This window comes from Carassius carassius, chromosome 40 (genome assembly GCF_963082965.1).
Source record: "Carassius carassius chromosome 40, fCarCar2.1, whole genome shotgun sequence".
In the NCBI taxonomy this organism is placed as follows: Eukaryota; Metazoa; Chordata; class Actinopteri; order Cypriniformes; family Cyprinidae; genus Carassius; species Carassius carassius.
In genome coordinates, this window is record NC_081794.1 from 15576415 (window position 1) to 15589303 (window position 12889).

Sequence of the window (12889 nt, forward strand, 5' to 3'; positions counted from 1 at the left end):
TTGATCAAAAGAGTGAAAAGGTCATGTTTTACATTCAGAGTTAATTAGGTGATAGCTAATCTGGATTAAGTAATCAGATTCCAAAAATTAAGTACTTGTAATTAGATTAATATATTTTAAAATACTCATAATCAGACTACGACTACTTTTTTACTGATTACATGATTACAAAAATTATGTGTTTTCAAATTACATGCTGGTAAACAAATAAAAGATTAAATTTTTTAGAAGGTTAAGTGTTTTATTTTGATTGATATTTAAAATAGTATATTCCAATTTAAATATTAACATTATTAGCTTTTTAACTGACAAACCCCTAAGTTATTTCACGAATCCTACTTCAGAAAACCTTGACATGTAATGTTTAATGCACTTCATGTTGTTAATAACAATGAAAGAAATATATTTTGTTTTTCTGTGCACTTTTATATCAATATAGCCAGCAACCCAGTACTGTTCATAATAGAATTTTTAGTCATTTCTAATGTGTACTGAAAAATTTATATCATGGGTGTTTCTGAGGTTATTTTTATTATTAAAAAATACTTTTTTATGAAGGTTAGATATAAAGCTCACCTTGGAAACCCACTTTCATAATTTATTTTGGAACATTTTCTAGTGTTTATTGGGGGGTTTTTTATTATTATTTTTCAAGTAGAGTTTGTATGACCCTTCCATCTTACACGTTGCATAATGTGAAGCTAATGCTCCAACAAATGCTATAAGGGCACTAATAGGCTGTAGGGCCACTAATAGGCTTTCTAAAAGACTTTATTTAGTCTCTGGGCCAAAGATGTGTGAAATATCAGCTCTGCTACACAAACTCTGTCATGCTCTGTAGGAACTTAAACGTGAGCCATGTGTCTGAATGACGTGGGAGCGTCTTCACTGATGATTAAACCATAGCAAACGCACACAACTTCAAAGCGCTGTGGTCTTCCCTCTCTTGCTCTTACAATGCTCTTGGCAGGGTGCTACTACGTTTTAAAAGCTGATAAATTATATCTTGGTGCTCAGAACATGCTACTCTGATATTCTTTAACAATGCAACCCTTAGGCCCTAAGATTTATGTTTCCCAACGTGATTCCTTCAGCTGGATCCAAGCCTGTTGAAAGCAGGCTGCCTTTAAAGACAAGATTACATTTAGACTCCTATAGAATTGCAGAAGCATTGTGTCTTTCTGTTTCCTGAGGGACAAATGCTTGTGATATTAATTAAGCTTTATATGATAACTTAATGCAGTAAATCACTGGCAGCAGATGAGATCAAATTGCTATTATGTTAAGAGAGGCTAAACTGTGGTTATTTACATCAAATGACTTTTTTTTTAAATGTACGTATGCTTTTAACAGATGCTGCCTTGAGGTTTTTGATGACTCTCTGATGAGTCTATGAAAATCATAAAGTGTACAGAAGCATGAAGTTGTTTCATTTTAAGAGCTTCCATAATTACTTCTGTTCATCTTACAGAAGACAACAGCTCAGGGAATTCATACAAGATTATACAAGACGAAAGTTATGCTGACTGTTCATGTTCTTAAACACGTAGGCCTATGCATATTTGCCCCAGAGGTTTTTAACTAGAATTTGGAACATTCCCTAGCTGCATGCCTCAGGTATTTAAAACCAATCCCAACCTATTCCTGCTTTTAAAAACACGTTGGCATAGGCTACTGATTCCACTTTTCCCAAATTATTATAACCTTTATTTTACCAGGACAGAAGCACATTGAGATTAAAAATCTCTTTTACAAGAGCGTCCTGGCCAAGACTGACAGACACAGCACATTTGAGTGTAACAAATAACATCCAACAATACATACACATATACACAAATAAATGTAACATGAGGTTTAAGGGCAACAGCAGTCTCGACTCATTGTAATGTATGTATGTGTGATGCCACTAATGCTAACAAAATAATAGAAGATGGTCTGCAGTCTCTACATAGAAAATCATTTTTAACATCATTTTCTGAGATAAATGTGTGATTGTTGAGAGTAACCAGAAGATGTCAGTATAAACCCATTGTTGATGTTTTGTCTCACAAAAAAAGGTAGTTTACTCACTAAATTGATTACTACTCATAGTTTAGAATACTATATACAGCATCCTTACTATATTATAATGTTTTATAATAACTTAAGCCTAATAAAATACAGTATATGCTTTATGCATTCCAGTTGTGTTTTTAGGAAATACATGTACCTTATATATTGTGTATATAATTGATGCATTCAAATAAAAACAGGTTTGAGGATCAGTTGTAAACAGAGCAATTTGTACAGTAGTTAATGGCTGTCACAATGAACTTCAGCACTTCCAAAGAATGTCCAAAAATAGGGTACAACAGCTTGTCACTGGGACAGTTCTATCAGAAGGACATCTTTGTACCTTTTTCACCCCAAAATGGTTCATAGTATTATTCTAAAGCAGTAATGAACACATTTAAAGGCAGTGGCTGTCAATCCTGGACCTGAAAAAACCCACAGCAATGCACATTTTGAATGTCTCTCTTATCTTCCTGTTGAAAAAGAAAAACAGCATATGCTGATTAGGTATGTTTTGAAGCATATCAGCTGGTTTGAGCTGGCTAAAGCTGGTCATACACTGGTTGTGAGATGGTTTAAGTCATGTGCTGGTCCTAAGAACTAGCTCCTGCTCAGGACCAGCTCATAACCAGCTCAAAACCATCTTAAACCAGCTGCAATGCTTCAAAACATACCTAAACCAGCATGTTTTTTTCCAACAGGGCTAACGCGCACATTTGAGGTCTCGGTCCGGAGTCGAATCAGGTGCATTTGATTAGGAAAACATCTAAAATGTGCAGAACTGGGAACCAGACAGGGTACAAAGTTGTCCCTCAATGGGAACTGCACCAAGTAACAAGCTGTTTGGCCCCTAAGATAGGGGTTTCAAACTCAGTTCTTAAGGGCCACTGTCCTGCACAGTTTAGTCTAACCCCAATTAAACACACCTGAGCCGCCAGCTAATCAAGGTCTAAAGGATTACTAGATACTTCCAAGCAGGGGTTTTGGACCTGGCAGGGGCGCCCCCAAGGGGTGGCCAGGGTGGCCACGGCCACCACTGAATAAACTCTGGCCACCCCTGTGGCCACAACTAGGCTGATTTTCAGTGTGTAACCTACTATAAATTTAAATGCAGAATGTAAATTCGTAATAGTTTAAGAAGTGGGGGAAAAAATAAATAAAAATGCAGCACATGCTGCAGCCACCAAAAAAGATCGCAGATTGGCAGCACCGGAGTAGTCCTCCCCCCGTCGCCCTCCCCCGTCCAAACAAATCACAGAGTGTGCACATACGTCTATGGTCTAGACTGGTTCGCATACGCATTTGTAGTGCGTTCTTTCACTGGAAATTTTGAATTATCACATTTTTCAAGATATGGGGCAGAAAATTTTTATAGACTTATATAGACTTATATAATTTTATATAGTTATTATCACACGAAGAGTTACATTTTTCTCTAAAAGTCAGCAGAATTACAAGTGTGACATTGCTTTTATACAACAGTTCAAACAAAAATCATTCCAAACACAGCCACTGTTTTGCGTCTCTGAGCAACATGACAGTGATTCGTTCCTGAATAAATCAACCGTTTAAATGATTCGGTTCAATCGCAATGACTCACTTATTAACAGTGACTCACTGCCCCCTACTGCTGGTTTTAATTTCATATTTACGGTACCTTCTTATTTTTTAAAATAATTTCGAACATCAGTTTTCAATGTTTTATTTTTAAAATATCAGAATATTATTTATTAATTTATAACTGCAGGCTAAAGTTACCATGTCCCACAGAGCTGCATTAAACAGTGTGTAAAAACATCTCAATGGCACTTCAGATGCAGCTTCTGTTTTCTCTGCATGGCAAAGATCATTTTTGTTGATACTGATTGTATTTGCTTGGTAACAGCCCAAATGCAAGTATTTGACCTAAAAGATGGTGCACACTTCTAGAAAAAATGGCGTAAAGGTAAAAATAAAAAATTCAGGAGTCATCTGTCAGCACAATTAGAAATAAGATATCAGCACAATTAAAGTGACATTATTGTCTATTTATCGTTATCGATAAAATCCCAGAAATACCAGGGATACCATTTTTTTTGTCAATATTGGAAACCCTTAATTATTTTCTCTTTATTTTGGTGTGCCACCCCAAGATTTACTGTGGCCTCATCTGGCCACCCCTGTTAAAATTTTCTGGGGGCGCCACTGGGACCTGGCTGGAGCTACACTCGGCAGGACAGTGGCCTTCATGGAGCAGAGTTTGACAAATGTTTTTCTGACAGTAAAAGAATTCAAATAAACCTCAGATTAGGAAGGATCTCACCACAGTTTCTTAATACTCATGTGACAGTAGCTGGATATCTTAAAGAGATTACAATCTTAATACTCACCCTTATGACGTTCGAAACCCAGTTCCTCTGTAGACTACAAAAGGAGATGTTAGGCAAGATGTTCACACTGCTCTTGTCCAAATAAAAGTAAGTTGTGACCAGGTGCTGTCAATCTCCAATTTTTTTTTACAAAAACATAGCAGAAAAGAGCCATAACAGCAGTCTGTACCAACCATGCATGCATTAAATTCCAGGTCTTCTAAAAACATGTGATATCTCTGTGTGAGAAACAGACTGAAATATAAAAGGCAATAACATTTGCCACTGTTGGTGAAAAATCTGGAAATGCATGTGCCATATTTCAATATGCCAGCACAATTTGAGAGTTGCCATATGATTAATAACATATTTTCTTTTATTTTTTTATGGCTTGAGAAGTCATAAAAAAAATTATATGGATTACTTTTATGCTTTTGTTGTGCTTTTTGGTTTATAAGGGATAATAAATACAGAATCTTAAATTTTTCAAGGTCGATTATCCATTAAATACTTAGAGCAGTTGGACATCTTAAAGAAATAATTCATGTAGAAATGAAAAAAAAAAATATATATATATATATATATATATATATAAATATATTAGTGGTGGGCATAGATTAATTTTTTTAATCTAGATTAATCTCACTGTGATCTTGAAATTAATCTAGATTAATCTAGATTAAAATGGCTCATTCGAATTCTGCCGAAGGCATTCAGAATATGTGTGTTACCCAAATAAAATTGACAAACAGTAAGTCTTTGAGAAGGGGTTTATCAAGCTAGGTGGTGCATTAGAAAAGGGGCTCATCTCCTGTTTCCAAAATGCACCACAAAGTGCTTGAAAAAGCTGTAAACTAATTCCACGTTGCACAAGGTGCAAACAACCTTACGCCTGTTTCACACATACTCCGTCTGCAGTGTGTATGCGTTGCATAATTTTTTTACGCACCCATGTTAACGGATTCCAGTTGCGTTCCAGGAGCGTTGCGTCTGCAGCAGTGCAGCGATCGTTTACGTACCGAGTAGCGAATTGCAAAGGCATCCTGTGTGAAAGCACATTGAGTCCGTGCTGCACCACATACGTAACGCACACGGACTGCATACGCACTGCAGACGGAGTATGTGTGAAACTGGCGTGAGCAGGGCCGTAGCTGGGGTCAGCTGGGCCCGGTGAAGGTTGTACCAGTGGGCCCTGTATGAAATTGTTTAATTTGTATGTTTGTTTATTTTTATTTATTTGTGCTATTTACACAATGTCTAATTGTCAAGGTACAGAAACCAAGTAATTAAATGTAAAATAGCACTGGATAGTCTTCGATGTAAAAATGAAATATACAATCAAACGTACATTTATTCAGACACCTTCAACATTTCTCACATTATTACAGTTTTGCTACAACCCGAATTCCGGAAAAGTTGGGACGTTTTTTAAATTTTAATAAAATGAAAACTAAAAGACTTTCAAATCACATGAGCCAATATTTTATTCACAATAGAACATAGATAACATAGCAAATGTTTAAACTGAGAAAGTTTACAATTTAATGCACAAAATGAGCTCATTTCAATTTTGATTTCTGCCACAGGTCTCAAAATAGTTGGGACGGGGCATGTTTACCATGGTGTAGCATCTCCTTTTCTTTTCAAAACAGTTTGAAGACGTCTGGGCATTGAGGCTATGAGTTGCTGGAGTTTTGCTGTTGGAATTTGGTCCCATTCTTGCCTTATATAGATTTCCAGCTGCTGAAGAGTTCGTGGTCGTCTTTGAGGTATTTTTCGTTTAATGATGCGCCAAATGTTCTCTATAGGTGAAAGATCTGGACTGCAGGCAGGCCAGGTTAGCACCCGGACTCTTCTACGACGAAGCCATGCTGTTGTTATAGCTGCAGTATGTGGTTTTGCATTGTCCTGCTGAAATAAACAAGGCCTTCCCTGAAATAGACGTTGTTTGGAGGGAAGCATATGTTGCTCTAAAACCTTTATATACCTTTCAGCATTCACAGAGCCTTCCAAAACATGCAAGCTGCCCATACCGTATGCACTTATGCACCCCCATACCATCAGAGATGCTGGCTTTTGAACTGAACGCTGATAACATGCTGAAAGGTCTCCCTCCTCTTTAGCCCGGAGGACACGGCGTCCGTGATTTCCAACAAGAATGTCAAATTTGGACTCGTCTGACCATAAAACACTATTCCACTTTGAAATAGTCCATTTTAAATGAGCCTTGGCCCACAGGACACGACGGCGCTTCTGGACCATGTTCACATATGGCTTCCTTTTTGCATGATAGAGCTTTAGTTGGCATCTGCTGATGGCACGGCGGATTGTGTTTACCGACAGTGGTTTCTGAAAGTATTCCTGGGCCCATTTAGTAATGTCATTGACACAATCATGCCGATGAGTGATTCAGTGTCGCCTGAGAGCCCGAAGACCACGGGCATCCAATAAAGGTCTCTGGCCTTGTCCCTTACGCACAGAGATTTCTCCAGTTTCTCTGAATCTTTTGATGATGTTATGCACTGTAGATGATGAGATTTGCAAAGCCTTTGCAATTTGACGTTGAGGAACATTGTTTTTAAAGTTTTCCACAATTTTTTTACGCAGTCTTTCACAGATTGGAGAGCCTCTGCCCATCTTTACTTCTGAGAGACTCTGCTTCTCTAAGACAAAGCTTTTATAGCTAATCATGTTACAGACCTGATATCAATTAACTTAATTAATCACTAGATGTTCTCCCAGCTGAATCTTTTCAAAACTGCTTGCTTTTTTAGCCATTTGTTGCCCCCATGCCAACTTTTTTGAGACCTATAGCAGGCATTTAATTTTAAATGAGCTAATTAAGTGGATAAAAGTGTAAAATTTCTCAGTTTAAACATTTGCTACGTTATCTATGTTCTATTGTGAATAAAATATTGGCTCATGTGATTTGAAATTCCTTTAGTTTTCATTTTATTAATATTTAAAAAACGTCCCAACTTTTCCGGAATTCGGGTTGTATATATATCAAGAATTATATCTGTTGTCTGAATAATTTTTGGTTTGACTGTTAAAACTACAAATTAATTCAGTCAAGAGCAGTGAGTGATTTTCATTTTCTTTTTCTTGGATTAACATTACAGCAGCCAGTAGCTAAATTAGGCGCAGTCACTTTAAGAGACGATGAACGCATCCAATATAATACACATCCCATTTTTTCCCTCAACTGTTTACTTTCACTTAAGAAATAACTGACAGTTTTTTCGAGAATAATTTACAAGGTGGATATTTGGACATATTTTGTATGTATTTGTCGGCACAAGAGCAAAAATAAGCAAATTCGGTGTTCAAGCGTTTTGAGACGCCTTTCTCTGCATGAGCCATGAACACCAGAACACCCCGAGTACTGAATTGGGCTCTTTCACATCTTTTTGTTTGTTCAAACTGCAATTTGTATTTGTTCGTTCAGGTGCAGGAGGGACTTCGAGGAGAACTTCGCAGAAGAGAGCTCGGTTCAGTGTTGCTGTCCGTGATATGTGGCTCTCTCTCTCGTGCACCGAACACAGCGCGCAAGTAACCAGCTACTCCGTTCAGCTTTTCCGCGTCTTGTGTTTGGATGCTTTAATGTTTAAATCGACAAGCGGTAAGGATTAAAAACACGTGAAAAAAATAAGCTTTCGTGACGATGCGCAGCAGTGGCCCGTCAACTGTCCTGAGCATCTTTTTAGGCTGACCTCAGCCAGTCGGTTATATATAATATCAAGGTGAAAGTCATCATAGCTTGCTTAGTATAGACCCAGCTCCCAACCCAACTTTGAGAATAGATTAACGGCGATATTTTTTTTTATCGCCCGATAAGAGTCTCACGTTAACGCAGCACGTTAACGCCGATAAAGACCCACCACTAATATATATATATATCACCATTTATTCACCCTCATGTTGTTCGTTTTAATAAAAAATATATATATTTTTTAAAAACCTAAGATTTCTGTCCCACCAATTGAGGTCCATTTCACCAAAACATTGATGCTTTAGAAAGCTCATAAAGATATAAAAGTAATCCATATCAATTGAGCAGTCTGATTCAGGTCTTCTGAAGAGACACAATTGCTTTATATAGTATGATAAAAAGATTTCATTTAGATTTTTATTCATGCATAAACAATGACCATACATATAGTACATTAAATATGGTACACATGGAAGCAGAACCATGCTTGCAACCTCTCAACTAATCTTTTAAGGAAGCATGGTAAGAAACTTTTTTCAATCCGAGGTACATTTGAATCCTGTGCAAACTTAGCAAAAAGACATTTTTAGACTGACACAGACAAACCTTCTATCCCCAAAAGTCATATTTAACACATACGAATGACATTATTTCCACTACCCTCTTTTTAACATAAAATCCATTCATTCAGAACTCTAATATCATCATCTGGGGCCTGGGGTTTGGACTGTCACACTCTGAAAATAAATATGGTGTATGCATCTCACATCTAATTCGATATTTGTTTAAGAATGCATGCCAGGCAACGTGCTTTGCAAGGATAACTGTACCCCGAAATATGCAATATGCCCTGGTAATGTATTCATTTTTGAGATTCATAACACTGAATCAAGAATAATTTCAAACTTGAGAGAAGAGGAAGAGAGGGCTTGTGACCCAAGCCGGTCTAATGATAGTCGCACTGGAAAAAGCTAAAGAACTGACACTCCATTATTGTCCTATAGAGGAAGCTGAGGATTAGAACACCAAAGAATTTCAATAAAAGAAGTGTCTGTTGTGGGGCCGAGGGTCCTGGGGGGCTGCGGAGCTTTAGGTATTGTCCTGGAGGGTGATTGAGAGCGAGAGGAGGGGAGCGGAGAAGCATTGTGGAGGGACGGAGCCTTTCTAAAGGTGGTTATTAGGAGAGAGATGGTGTGGGGGTGGCTGTTGACTCTTCATCTTGTGTGAACAAAGTATCTGGCATATAGCTCTCTCTCTCTCGCACAGCTTTTGCTTTACGACGGCCATGAATACTCTCTGCGGGCTCGCCCAGACCTGTGCAAAGGCTTATTGTCTGGCTTAAGTGCGGTTTAATTAAGAAAGCTCTGTGTCCTGAGAGAAAAGAGGCGCTTTAAAGCGCTTGAGTCCTACAGAGGATGATGCGTAGTATCAGGGCTATTGAAGGGGAAAGTGTTTGCTGCTCTAATGAAAAAGGTTTGTTTGGGGGGGATGAGTGGGGAGGGGATGAGGAGTGTCTGGGCTTTGTCCCCAGCTTACAAAGTAGGGACAAAAGCTGTGATATTATACAAATGCACCCATTTCCAGGACATGATGCAGGGAAGGGGGCCCGGAGACGAGTCGGACTGCTCCATCTCAGCCCTGTTGGCACCTTACAAAATGATTTTTTTCCCCCACCACAAAGATACACATTCTAGTTAAATCCCGAGAGCAGGGGGCTTCAGGGTACTGCAAATTTGGGGGTTGCGGACTTAAGCAGATTTTCTCTGCAACTGTAAGAACAAGCTAATTCCTCAAACCTCCTTTATCTCTAACATGGTAATAACAAACAATGAAATTCTGAAGAGAAAGGGGCAAAGGAAGAGGAGGGAGGAGAGACGCAGACACAAAAGAAGGAGAGATGGAGGGAATGAAAGAGAGGAGAGACGTGTGTGAGGAGAGGGTGGGCTAGGGCGTGTTAAGAAACTTTCTCGCTCTAGTGTTATGTGTGAACGCTCTGCTAATCCAGGTTTTATTGCTTGCCTGTGTCCGACCACACTGTCCGGACTGAGTATGTGTGAGGGATAGTGGGGGTCTACACATGTCCCTCTTTGAGGAAAGCCTGAGAAAGAGCCGGACCTGGTTACAGCCGTTTTCGGGTCGCCTTAGAAACCCGCACCACAGGGGTCCTCTGTGTATGTCTCTGCATTCCCTACGCATGCTGCTAGCAAACACGTACGGATTAGAGCTAACATTAAAGGTGCGATCACGTTAGCGAAATTCGGTGAAAGCTTGCAGGCAAAACAGGTACATCATCTATTGTCAATAGCCTAGCAATGTATGAAGAAGAACTCGCCGAGAGGTCACTTTCAAAACACACGTCTTTATGTTGCTCCATGGGGCAAGCCTGTGTGGAATTCCTAGCAAAATTAATAGATTAATAGATCAACGTTACACATGATTGCACCTTATGTTTTGGCTTGTGTTGTTCGCGTATTATCTTCCATCCACTCACAGGAAGCCAAAAGGGGGTCTTTCCCAGATTATAGGGGCTACTTTGTGGGTGTGTAGGGTGATGTATTAGCCTAGCCCTAATAAAAAGCAGGAGTGTCCACAAACATGACTTAATGAGGGAGGATGAGAGACTCCTGACCCAGAGGTCAAAGCTCCGGGCGAGTCTCTTAATTCCCATTGATCTGCTAGTGCACTTCATTTCCATGCTCTAGGGCCCACTTCAGTAAATTCATTAAATGCGATTGATACGAGAATCAAGACTTCCTCCAAAGTACAATGGCGATGCTAGGAGGGAATGGTCTTGTTTGTGCTGTAGCTATGACAAGCATCTCTGGCTTTTGTGTTGGCTTCACACTGATGCGGTGCACGCTGGGGTTTGAGTCCTTGAAATTCTAATTGTAAGCTCATTTCCAGCCGGTCTGTTGTGTCATGGCCTTACTGTCTTGACCTGGGAAATGTGGTTTCAGTGTTGTTGAGATGCCGACCGCAGACCGTTCCTCGCCTATACTCATAAATTACGCTCCGATCAGGTTTTCCCAGCTAATCCTGGCGAGCAGATCCGTGTCTGTCATTCTTCAAGAATGCAGAATCAAACCGCTGATCTAGGCACAATGAAGCTGATGGAAAGCAGATCTTTATTCTCAATGTGGGGAACACAGTGTATGCTAAACATCGATGTAACCTGCAATCTAACAGGTTCATATCTAATCAGATCAAGGGTGTAGATTAAATGCATGAACATTTAAGATGTCAGAATGACCTCGCAGTGCAGTTGCAGCGCAGCTCTGTCTCTTTTGATGTGGACAATAAAGGCAAAGATCTGGGCAAAGGAAATATGACCTCCAGACCGTGGTTAGAGCTGTCAGTGTCTCCCTTCAGCTCCTGCGGTGGCTGCGCACAGACTATGTCCCTGCTGTGAGTGAGACAGATAGATAAACTAGCAGATAAACAGAAACACAGGCTTCAGTCTTTAATCACTGGATTGGAGGAGAAAGTCTTATCCAACCAAAGCCAAGCAAGAAAATACTAGACAATAACACAAATTAAACAATCCTGGAAAAGAGGTGGGCACTTACGTGAAAACGTTTTTTTGTTATATAGTAAATTGGCCACAACCTACAGGAAACTGAATTGGAATTTGAATTGGAATGACAGGAAAATGAATTTTCTGAATTGCAATTCAAAGAAATTCAACAAAGGAAGTGTTCCTCCACTGAAAGTTAATCTATTAAACATGCTTAACTACATACAAAATCCACATTTATAATTGACATTTCATCTATCATCTATCTAGTCATATATACTTTCACACTCATATAAACTTTTAAAACTTATTTTCAAAACTTCTAAAGAAACTTTGTTCAAGTCAACATTCACAATTAAATCGCAGCCGTATTCATTTCTCAAAATTGCTTTTTAATTCTTTGTTACATTTCAATTGAAACTCTTCGATTCAAATTTTGTTGTCTGCTTTGTTCTGTTCATTTCTAGGCTTATTTGTGTGGAAAACCACACATGCTTACTGATGTAAAACTCATTTGAATGCAGTTTAGGTATTTCCAGTATTTCTAACTGAAACCACTGTCAGTTCGCCTCTGTCCCGGCGTTTTAGGTCAGTCTGAGACAGAGTCTATATTAGAATGCATTGTCAGCTTTTAGTGCTGTGTCTCTTTCTCAGTGCCGTCTGCCCTCATCCCACCCGAATGACAATAGTGTTTATGTAAAATGTACTGCCTTTGGGCCACTGAGGCACAGAACACTGCATGCCACACCACCTTTTACGGCTTTTTATTGTGTTCCCTTTGTGTCCCATCATCACAAGGGGAGGACGCGGCCATCAAAATTCTCCAAGACAAAATTCTTCTCAACGTGTGAATGCATGTGCACGCACACGCATCCGGAACAATTAGTTCAGGGCACGAAGTACTTAAAAATAAGTGACGCCATTCCCCGATGCCGTCAGCAGGCCCGACTCTGACTCAGCTGGGTTTCCTTGATGTTAATACAGACAATATAGATCTTAATAAGACAAGTCCACCTCTCCGAAACTCAGTGCTGACACCCTTTCATTCTTATTCCCTCCCCTCTCTCTATCTCTCTCTCTCTCTTTCTTTCTTTGCTACATTACCAGGGGGTGGTGCATGATTGACAGATGGGCAGGAATAATAATTTTTTTTGCGTAACCTAAGGCCATGCTCTGTGATTGGCTTGCCAGCTGACATCTCCAAACCTCGCTTGTCGTTTTTTTCCCCTCTCTCTCTCCCTCTCTCTCTAATATTGGCCCTGA